Below are 12,248 nucleotides of genomic sequence, written 5' to 3'. Positions count from 1 at the left end.
GAGGGTAGACAGAAAATACCTTATGGATCTGTATCACAACAAACTGGTGGCATGGCATGAACAAGGTCTCCTAACATGGGACGAAAAACTATTTCTGAAAAATTACACCCCCACCACGCCCACACTATATCTTCTTCCGAAGATACATAAAAATACCACCAACCCGCCAGGCAGGTCCATAGTGTCCTCTAAAAACAGCTTGATGGAAAACATATGTTGACCACTTTTTATTCCCCTTTGTAAAAGATCTCACGTCCTATCTGCGGGACACGACTGATTTTCTTTGCAAGATAAAAGACATCAAAATAGGGGACAATTGGTTGGTATGTTTAGATGTGGAGGCTCTTTATACGAGCATAAGGCACGATGACGGACTTAAAGCATGTCAGTTTTTTCTAAAAAAACAAAAGGCAGAATTTCTAGAACACAAAATAATGCTACTTGATATGATCACAATATGCTTAAAAGAAATTTTTTTATGTTTGAAAATGAATACTACAAGCAACTGCAGGGAACTTCCATGGGCACCTGCTTCGCCCCAAGCTATGCCAGTCTTATGGTGGGCTGGTGGGTGAAGCAGGTGCTCTGGAACGACCAAACAGAACACTGGATTTATAACGTGTCTAAATGGTTGAGATATATCGACGACATTTTCTTTGTGTGGGAAGGATCTGAAAGTGACCTAAACTTATTCATTGACTGTTTGAATTTGAATAATGTCAATTTAAAATTTACCTGACATTATAGCCAAAGTTCCATTGAATTTCTTGACCTTAAACTGACTGTGAAAAATGGAAGTGAGAGCACTAATCTATTCAGAAAAAAGACCGCAGGCAATTCTATCCTGCATTCCACTCGCTCACACCCTCCCAGTTTCAGATGAGGAATTCCGTATAGTGAATTCCTTAGGGCCAAGCGTAATTGTAGTACTGAGGCATCATACACACAAACTAAGCAGGAGATGAAACAGAGATTCAAAGACAGAGGGCACTCTAGAAAAGCACTACACCAGGCAGAAAAACGAGTGGAGAAGTAGTGTAGAGAAGAAATTCTAGAGAAAAGTAGACCCAAAGGAACACATAAAGATACGGCCACAGAACCTACCAGATTTATCACCAGGTACTGCAGCCAATCCAAACAAATATGCAGAATTCTAAAAAAAAAAAAAGATGGGACATCCTGAGACAGGACCCCATTCTGCGCAATGAAATAAGTTCAGCTCCATCAATCACATACAAGAGAAGTGCATCACTGAGAGACATACCTGTGCACAGTCACCTTCAGCCTAAAGAGAACAATTGGCTCAGGCAAGCAAAGGGCTTCCGCAAATGCGGAAAATGCAAAGCCTTTAAACACAGTAGCAATGTCACAGAAATTTCCCTAGAGAGAACCAAAACTAAATGGAGGATACCCAAACTGATAACCTGTAACACAGAGTATGTACTGTATGCCATAGTGTGCCTGTATGGCCTCTGGTACGTGGGGTCTACAACGTTTGCAGTGAAGAAGCAAATTTTAGAGCACTGGCGCACGATCACTAATCGTGATCAAAGCTACAGCACTGCCAGACACTTTGCTAAGGAACATGGGGCTGACTGGACCAAAGACAGATTTTTTGGACTGGACACAGTCTACCCGAATCCCAGGGGAGGCAGTCAAACTGCAGCCCTTCGCAAACGTGAGTCACGCTTCATCCTTTTAGCAGGCACCAAATTCCCAGACTGCCTTAATCAGGATGAGGAATTATACAGCCACCTGTAAACTTTTAGATAAAACCGCCAATCTTGCCTTGACTGACCACTCACTTCCCCCTCTTTCTTCACATTTCACACCCTCGCTTGTTTTTAACGTTGCAACAGCAATCCTTGCTTATGTGCAATTTATCGTACAAGATGTTATGGTTTAACCAAGAATGTTATCAACATGTGTTTCTAACTAATGTCGCTAAGGTCATTTTATTTGCCTGTATTTTTTCCAGGAGAGTGCAGTTGAGAGTCATCTGAATGTCACGTTCGTGTTAACCATATGAGCACTGGAGTTACTGGCGGACACCCCAATCTACCCTGAGTCACTTGTTTTCAAGTAGACCATAGGGTACTATACCTTCACTTGTACATACTATCAATTTTCACGGTCTACACCAACGGGCTCCCTGATCTGATCTGACCAGATCAGTACACTGTTTTATACATCCCTCTCTCCACACTGGAACCAAGCATAACATGGGTACTAGACCCACAAATACGTCTCTCTCGCACAAACGAGATGACCCGCATAAGCGTAAGACGATCCTAGTAAAAACATGTCTCACTACACTGGCCAGAGCCATGAGTTTTCACTCCTCTAAAATATATATGAATATACACAATCAACTGCTCAGTCTTCTAGTTATTTATATGTTTCAATTTATGGATCATATTATGTAAATGGAACATAAACATTTATTTTCTTTATGTCTATGAAATGTGCAATTGTAACTGCACCTTTAAAAGAGTTGTAAATGGAGGCAGAGGTCATGTGAACAAGACCACGGACGTGGTCGAAACGTGTTGTCCTTTTCTGCAATCTGAATAAACTTACCTGCTGAAATTGATTGTGTGGGCTCAAGCAATCTGTTCAGCCAGATTTTGATTCCTTGGAAATATATATATATATATATTTACATACATATCTAGCGGGTCCTAATCCTGCTTTATGGATGCACCCGTTGCGAGTTCGTAGACCCCGTGGGAAGTTGGCAAACATATTCATTTTGGCCTGACTGAACCGCAGCTGACAACCCCCGTTGCCCAATGGAGGTCATGGATTATCCAAATCAAGGGAAGCCAGCCATGTGACAGACAACCGCGGAGAGATTGTATTTTATCCAGCGGCAGGTGAGGGGTGTGATATACATGGTGGTTGAACACAGAAATTTACCATCAACAAGTGGCAGCCCAAGTGAGGGATTATTGAGGTGCAGCAGGACCGGTATGAGTGACAGGAGCCGGCATCCAATGAAACATCGGGAGGAATTTCAATTGAGGTCTTTAATTTGAATTATAACATCGAGCATGCTGACACGTCATCCCCATGCCGGGAATGACTGCTGCCCTCTGGTTGGCCACGGATTAGCCAATTAAAACGCTGGACAATTCAAATGAACCCAACACTGTGTGTTTCCTACATAAATTTTACCGCAATGAGGAAGGCATTAAGCTGAAAAGCATCTTTGAAGTGGTTGTGTAATCAGCGGGTCCTACCCCCGCTTTATGGATGCACCCATCATGAGTTCGGCAGCCTTGGTGGGATGTTGGCAAAAGTATTCACTTTGGCCTGCCTGAACCACCGCTGACAACCCCCGTTGACCAATGGACGTCATGGATTATCCAAATCCAGGGACGCCAGCCATTTGACAGACGCCCGCGGAGAGATTTTATTTTATCCAGGGGCAGGTGAGGGGGTGTGATATACATGGTGGTTGAACACAGAAACTTACTCTCAACGAGTGGCAGTCTAAGTGAGGGATAATTGAAGTGCAGCAGGACCGGTATGAATGACAGGAGCCGGCATCCAATGCAACATCAGGAGAAATTTCAATTGGACATTGAGGCCTTTAATTTGAATTATAACATCGAGGATGCCGACACATCACCATGCCCGGAGTGACAGCTGCCCTCTTGATTGGCCACGGATTAGACAAATGAAAAGCTGAACAATTTAAATGAACCCGACACTGTGTGTATCCTACCTTGGTTTTACCGAACTGAGGAAGGCATGTAGTTGAAACGCGTCTGTGGTTAATAAAGCCGATTTTACACCCCGTGAGTGCTCCAAGCGTCTTTGAAGTGGTTGTGTAACCAGCGGGTCCTACCGCCGCTTTATGGATGCACCCGTCGAGACTTTGGCAGCCTTGGTGGGAAGTTGGCAAACATATATATATATTTGCTTGCAAAACTTAGGAGAGTTTGAAATCCTGGTAGACTATCAGTCCAAAATACGGATGTGGAACAACAAGTGTGCAGGAGTGATCCTGTCAGTTTCCTCCTTATTTCATATTTGGATTTAGAAGAAGATATATTTGCTACATATATTTGTTAGGAATTGAATACACAGCTTTTTCACTAAAGTCTTACCATTTAATAAGTCTGTAATATGTATACATATGTATATGTATATATCTATATCTATCTACTAACCTGCTCCATTATAAAGAACAGGCTCCGACACAGCATGTGCTGCATATCTGGCCTTTTAAAGAGCGCCACTGGAGGTTTGTATTTATACAATGACGTATCATGGATGGACATGGAAAACACATTCCTGGTGTATTCATTCACTACAAACCAGTCTATGGGACTCATAAGTTTTACCAACCATGTCGCAACACAAGTCAATTTTTTATCAGTCTAATAGTACTCATTATTTTGGTGTAATAATCATGTTTTCAAGTGGGGCATAGTGGCACAAGTTAATATTGGCATTTATTACATAACACATTTCAAATGGGCATCCAAATCTTTATTGGGCAGGATTCATGCACACATGATCCATTTGTGATATTTAATGAGTTATTAGAACTTTACACATAGCGCGCTCAGACTTAGTAGTATCTGATCATGTGCTTAGCCTGCTCTTGAATCATTATATTATTTGTAATCGTTTTTAAACTGCATGCCATTTGATTCAATGTAATTTTTAGATACTGTATTGCATAGGTGAATTGCACAGTTAATTTGCGTTGCTGTAATCTAATATTTGAGGATTCAACACGTCTGGTAATTTGCTAAAAAATCCTCAATATTTTGAATGCCAGCCTGCATTTTGGCCTGATGAAAAATGGAGTTGTGTTGTGACATTTATTTATTTATTTGTTTGTTTTAGAATGCGCATGAATCACCCCCAAAGAGGTATCTTGGCGTAGCAGGAACAAAAACGTCGGCAGAAGCCTAGAGGTTAAAATAGTCACGTTTTCAATAGTTTCTTAAAGTTGTGGTGAGCAGTACATTCTCGTAGGTGTAAGGGAAGTTTATTCCAAAGTTGGGGCGCTAGGAAACCAAATGTGCGGCCTCCTGAGCGGGTTTTCTTGATGCATGGTATAAGTAGAGATTTGTTCATAGATCTCAAAGACCTTGTTGGTCGATAGGGAATACGTTATTCCATCAAATAGCTGGGTCCCTTGCCACTACGTGCTTTGTGCACTAGGCAGCAGATTTTAGCGGTGATACGCTTTTTCACAGGCAGCCAGTGTAGTGCACATAGTAAAGGGACCGACGCAGATCTTGTTTGTAGATTGTGAATTAAACGAGCTGCTGTATTCTGAACCACCTGGAGTTTATCCAGGAGAGATTTGTTGATCGCGGCTAGTAGAGCATTGCCATAGTACGGGCGACTAATCACCGGCGCCTGGACTAGGGTCTTGGGTACTTACGTCTGTGGGAACATTGGAAAAACTCTATGTAGTAGTCTCATAACATGAAAGCAGGAGCCAATGGTAGACAACACCTTGTCTTTCATGGTTTTATGTCAATATTTTTCACTGAAGATTTTGGAACAGGTGGGGATCCTAATTCAGGTGGCCACCACTCAGCGGACCACAGCAGTTGAGCGGCACCAAAGAGCATCATTTCAGTTTTTCCAGTATTTAGCTGGAAAAAATTTACGCCCATTCAAGCTGTGATAGCTTTCATGCCTTTAGTAAAATGATCTCGTCTCGGACGAATCTTCATCAAACGTTAGCAGAAGTTGAGTGTCGTGCGCATATGAGATAGGTATGAAACCATGGGCTCTTATGATGTTTGCAAGAGGAGTAACATATATGTTAAACAGTGTGGGGCTCAGACAAGAGTCCTGGGGCACTCCTTTATTAATTGTCATGGTTCGTGACCGAAATGGACCCAGGTGAATGGTCTGTGTCTGGTCAGGAAATGGTTGGTAATACTTATAATGAGTTGCATAGACTGGTTTGTACTGAATGAATACACCAGGAGTGTGTTTCCATGTCCACGCATGATACATCATTGTATAAATATGGACCTCCCATTGTGCTCTTTATGTTGAAAAAGGCCGAAGACTGTTCTTTATAGTGGAGCGGGTTGGTGGATGGATTCCGACGCGCCCCCTCGTTCATGAGCACTGCGTCTGTCCCCATATTGAGGAGTCTGTATGCAGTATGTGTGTGTACATATATGTGTATATCTATCTATATTCACTGAAAAAACCATAGGTTTCAGGCACGTTATAGTTAGAAATTAGCATTTAAAAAACCTTAGAAATTCACTGAAAAAAACATAGGTTTTAAGGAAAGTTACAGTTAGTTGGACATTTCACTCGTGCAAAACCATAGACATTCCCCTGTTATAGTTAGTACAGCCAACTATAACTCGCGCCCCCGCAATGCACTGCTGATGACGTCACATATTAATCACTCATGACATGGTCAGTGACATAACTGATGACATCACTGATGACATCTCAAATGACATCACTGATGACATCATCCTGTGACTGTGTTTCTGTAAAGTTTAAATATGTTTAATATATATAGGGAAAGGCGTATTGAAGAATGAGTGGGTGTATAAGTGTCTGAAAGGATGATTTAGTAGGTGTGTGAATGACTCTATAAGTGAGTGGTTAAACGTATCTTACTGAATGCATGGGTTAGGGACTAAACTGTGTGAATGTCTGTATCTCTCTGTCTGTTGGTGTGTAAGCGGCTGCATGGGTTTGCGAATAGCTACATGAGTGTCTATATGGGTTATTGATTGGTTGTCTGAGTATCTGTATGGGTGCCTGAGTGTTTGTGTGGGTGGGGTGTGTGTGACTGTGCATAGATGTGTGAGTGGGTGATTCACTGGGTGCATGGTTTCAAGAGTGCATCTGTGATGGACTGTATGGGTGGGTGAGTGTGTGTATAGGTGAGTTGGTGAGTGAATGTATATCTCAGTGGTACATGTGTGAGTAACTACATATGTGAACGGCAGTATATATGTGTGTTGGAGTATATAAATGGCTATAAGTGAGAGTGTGTGATTGTGAGAGTGGCTGTATGGATGAGTGTGTGCTTGTATCAGTTATTGTATAAGAGCATAAGAATGTGCTAGTATTTGTATGAGTAATTGAGCTGGTGTGTGTATAACTGTATAGGTGAGTAAATGGCAGTGAGATTAATTATTTGCATGACTGACTAGGTGTGTGAGTACCTCTATGGATGAGTGGCGGTGTGTGAGTGTCTATATAGGTGTATGAGTGCTTATGATAGTCCTGTACTGAGTGACCATAAGTATGAGTGTCTGTACGGGTGAGTGAGTGGATGTGTGTGTAAACCTAAGAATCAGTGAGTGGGTATGTAGTTATTGGTGATGGAGTGTCTATGGTTTTGAGAATGGCAGTCTGTAATTTAGAGTGTGTGTATCAAAGGTTATATTAGGGTTTGAGAAGATGCATCTAATTATCACATGGATGATGTCATCAGTGATGTCATCAGTGATGTCATTTGAGATGTCATGAGTGATGTCACTGACCATGTCATGAGTGATGTAATATGTGACGTAATCAGCAGTGCATTGCGGGGGCGCGAGTTATAGTTAGCTGTACTAACTATAACGGGGGAATTTCTATGGTTTTGTATGAGTGAAATGTCCAACTAAGTATAACTTTCCCTAAAACGTATGGTTTTTTCAGTGTATTTCTAAGGTTTTTTAAATGCTAATTTTTAACTATAACATTCCTGATACCTATGTTTTTTTCAGTGAATATATATATATATATATTACCTACTGGCGGTCGCCAGTAGGTAGTTATAGTTAGGACCACGTTTCCATAGGAAAACCTCAACATTCTATTTTGAATAACTTTGGCGCCGGTCGACGAATCCTCGCGAATTTCTCAAAATAGGTGGGGCGCTACGCTCCGCTCCTACCCTGAAAGTCTCGGGGGGATCCGTCAAGCGGGGGCTGAGATAAAAGGGGGGTCCCAAAACGCGTTTTTCCCATGCATTTTTCCATAGGACCTTTAGAACGAGCTACAGCCCGAACGGCTGAACAGAATTACTCAAAATTTGGCAGAGAGGTAGTCCCTAGGTCAAGGAAGTGCCTTTTGTAGGTTTGGTGTAAATCTGTTCAGTAGATTCTGAGAAAATAGCCTTTAAATCAATATATATATCTGAGCCCGCTTACGGTACGCTTACCGTACGCTTACGGTAAGCGTACGGTGGCGTGCGCGAGCGCGATTCTGATTGGCTCTTAGATCTTAGTAAACATTCGAATCGGCCGAAACCAGGAAGCGGCGGCCGCCATTTTGTGTATTTCACTCTGAAAAAAAAGAGTGAAAACAAGGAAAGGGGGCAATGAGGAGAGTTACAGACCCCCTAACATTTGTAAGGGGGTCAAAGAAGGACAGAAAAGTACAAAAAAAACATTTATTGATTTTAAAAAAAATCACGCGGTACGCGTACGGTAAGCTTACGGTAAGCGTACGGTAAAAAAAATAAAAATAAATAAATGAAAAGCAGATTTAAGAGTTTAGAAATTAGGGAGCTCTAAAAAGAGCTGTTGTGTTTATGAAGTCATTTTTTTAGTGGTACCTACAAGTAAGTACCAATGCAGAGTCTAAGGTTCAAGAGGAAGACTCTGTTCCCTTCATCATTGAAGTGCACACCATCTCCTCTATAAATGTCTTGCATGTCATAACGCAAGTTGTTGTGGTAAATGGCACCCATACCATAGTCACGGAGGAAAGCAGAAACAGATTTGTTGACGTGCTTTCTTGCTTTGTCAATCTGTGGACAGAAATGATTGGACCAGTTCCATTTTTGCCTTTGGCATATGTTGGAAAACACAAAGGCAGTTTTAGGGAAAAGTGTAAACAGTTGTGCAAAGGTGTCCTTCATAAGCATTTCCAGACCTACCCCAGTCAAAGTGCCTAGGTCATTGCCACCACAGTGCACTATTATGAGGTCAGGGTGTTGGATTTGAATGAAGGATTTCACCAATGGCATCAATTGGTGCCACTTTAACCCTCTCTGACCAATCCATTTAATGTCTACATTTGGCAAAGCAAGGTCTCTCACCATACCTGTTTTCTCTGCAAACTTTTCACTCCAGAAGACATAGCTGTGCCCTACAATCCACACTGTGAACATCTTCAAAGGAGAACTGGATGCACTCAGGAGGTGTCTTTCAGTAGAATGGCAATATGAAAAGAAAGACAGTTTGGAAATGGAGGCATACATATTTTTTTCAAAACAAAAAGAACTGATTGGCTGTTTCATACCATTCTAGAATAAAAACTAGGCTGTATGTGTAAATTAATAGAAGCATGTTTTGTATTGGTAAAAAAAAATGTGTAACCAAAGAACAGTACTATGGATTTGCTGTTAGGTTTGAAAAGTCAAGCACTCTTGCTCTGTGGAATTGAAACATTGTTTGGCGAACTTCTGACCTAACTCAACACAGCAGTGTTCCATGAGCTGTTGCTATGGTAGCAGGCAGAAGTCAAGTTGGGGGAAGGGTACTAGGCAGAAGTCAAGTTGGGGGAAGGGTACTTTTGGAAAAGGGTTGGTTTTCAACCAATAGAAATGTGTGATTACATTTGAAAAAAAGGGGGAAGCACTGAGATTTGAAACTTACAAGTATATGTGTGGAAAAATAGAGGGAAAGTTTGCCATTATCTGGTTCTGCTGAGAGGAGAGAGGTGAACACAACAGAGATCCTGGCTCTGATAATCTGCTGTTTGAGTGTCACATTTCTTTCACAACTAACTAATTTTAAAGGTGAGTTTACAGTTTGAGAGGGGATGTATGTGGTAACTTAAGAAATGAATAATAGAAATGGAAATTGTTTTTGTTGTAGTTACACATGGTGGTTTCATAATGTGTCAGTCTGTAAAAGTGATTTTCACTTGCCCCGAAAAAAAAAGAGCAGTAAGTGTGCTTTCAAATTGGCAAAGAAATTTCGTTTTGGGACTAATGTGAAAACATGACTCTGTGTGCAGAGAGGAATTATAGGCAGAGATTTATTGCGTCTTGCTCTGGTGATTTCACAGTTGCATTAGATGGAAAGGGGGAGCGAATTTTTGGGGGAAGAAGCAGAGTCTTAGCACACACCCATGTGCTTGCCATGTATAGTCATGCACAGTATTTACAAGCGAGTGGGGTTTTCAGGTTTCAGTCTGTAATGCAAATACATTCAGCATCACTAAGGCTGGTTGCCCTTGCTGTAGTGTAGCAGTCTGGACATGGGCTTTTTAAAAAATCTGAAAAGTGGATTCATAATGTGACAGTTTGTAAAAGTGATTTTCACTTGCCCAAAAAAAAGAGCAGTTAGTGTGCATTCAAATTGGCATAGAAATTTTGTTTTGTGACTATTGTGAAAAGAAATGTAGTAATATATTTAAATACAATAAAGGAATTGTTACAGAGAATCGGTGAGATCTGTACAAATAAAACTTTAGAATTTTATTGGATTACCATTGGAAATGTAATCAAAAAAGAATTTTAAAATTACTATTTGGTCTAAAGGAAATGAAATCAGATGTATTTTGGAGTTATTTGAGATATAATATTGTGATTATACTTCTGAAACAAACATATCAGACGGTATTTTAAAGAAATAAGTATTGGTATTAGATGATATTTTTTTAGATTATTATGCATTTCTATAATGTTAAGTTTAAGTAAAAAAAGAATCAGGGCTTTTTTAATACAATCTTTGTGATTGTTATTTTTTTTTGCCCGCTGTAAAATGATGAATGCAATTGCTTTCACAATTTATAGTGAAATGCAATATATTCTGAAAACAGCAAAAATAAGGCAAAAATATTTTATGGAAAAAAATGTAAATATGTGTACTGTATTATAAAATGTTTTAAAAATATTAATACTTTTTTCTTTTTTTCCAGATAGATATAGAAAATTTTCGAAAACTACAAACTTTTTTAAAACTATTTTAAAAAAAAACAAATGAATAAATATTTTTTCAGTGAATATGGTAATTCAATAATAATAATTGTAGTCTCTCAAGGACCTTGTAATGTGTTTATTGATTTTTAGTGTTTTTTTAAAAAAAAAAAAAAAGTACGCGCACCGTACGCGTACGGTAAAAAAAAATAAAAAAAAGTTTTTAAAAACATATGTAAAAAAAAGATGAAAGATAAGGTTGGCTCTTAAAAGAACCGTTGTGTTCATGCAGGGACAGAGGAAAGGAAGCATGGGAAAATTATTCAAAGCGACAAATGTGTTGATCTATTTTGTTGTTCACTAGGGAAACACTTGTCTCCCTATAGCAAATTAGATCTTGACAAAATGTGCATCGAATATCAACCTTCCGAAATCGAGGGTTGATTTCCAGAGGGCCAGCAAAAGGAGATTCTCCCCCCACAGATGAAGGGCTCACCTGACCTGCAGAAGAAGGAGTCAGCCCTGCAGATGATGGTTCAGGCTGAGCTGCTGTGGATGTACTGGCTTGTCTTTCTGAAGAGTTACCTCCAAAAAGATGACCATGTGTCCTTCTGTGTACATCCTGGAGGTGTCTCTTCATGGTGTGATTCCCAAAGGAATACTTCCTGTTAGGATTACCTCTAGAAAGTACACGCTTACACAGCTTACAAGTCACTAAGGGTGCATTTACCTTTTGCTGGCCTTCAGGAAAAGTAAAATAATCCCATACATAAGAGGGCTTTTGTTTCCTCGATCTCTGCCTCAAGACAGTGCTGCTAGTGCTAGCCTCACTCTCAGAAGAGCTCTGCTGTTCTGCCATCGTATCCCAAAGACAAACCAGCTCCTTCTCCCAAGGGATCACAAGCAGAAATGAGGGGAATGGGTGTGGTGTAGGAGAGTTCTAGAACTGAAAGTAGTTTCAACCAATCAAAAGTTGTGTTTCATGATCACATGACCTACCGTACGCTTACGGTACGCTTACGGTACGCTTACGGCAAAAGTGCGCATGCGCGTAAAAAAGACACGCGCTTGCGCGCATGCGCATAACAGTCACTCCCGGCACTTCCGCGTAACGTGCGCGTGTAGCGTACACGCGTACGCGTCCCACGCGGAGTACGCGCGGCTACGCAAATTGCGTAACTATACGCAAGCAGCGTAGGAAAATTACGGACGTTGCGTAAACCGTACGCTTACCGTGAGCTTACGGTACGCGTACTAAAAAAATAAAAATAAAAATAGAAAAAAAGTACTGCAAATAAATTTTACATGTTTATTTTAAAAAATATATAAAAAAAAACATATTAAAGAATTTTAAAAATTTAATCATAGTCTT

The sequence above is a fragment of the Triturus cristatus genome, chromosome 2_1, assembly GCF_964204655.1.
Source record: "Triturus cristatus chromosome 2_1, aTriCri1.1, whole genome shotgun sequence".
Classification (NCBI taxonomy): Eukaryota; Metazoa; Chordata; class Amphibia; order Caudata; family Salamandridae; genus Triturus; species Triturus cristatus.
The sequence above is the reverse complement of the archived record's forward strand: the minus strand, read 5'-3'. Positions refer to the sequence as shown.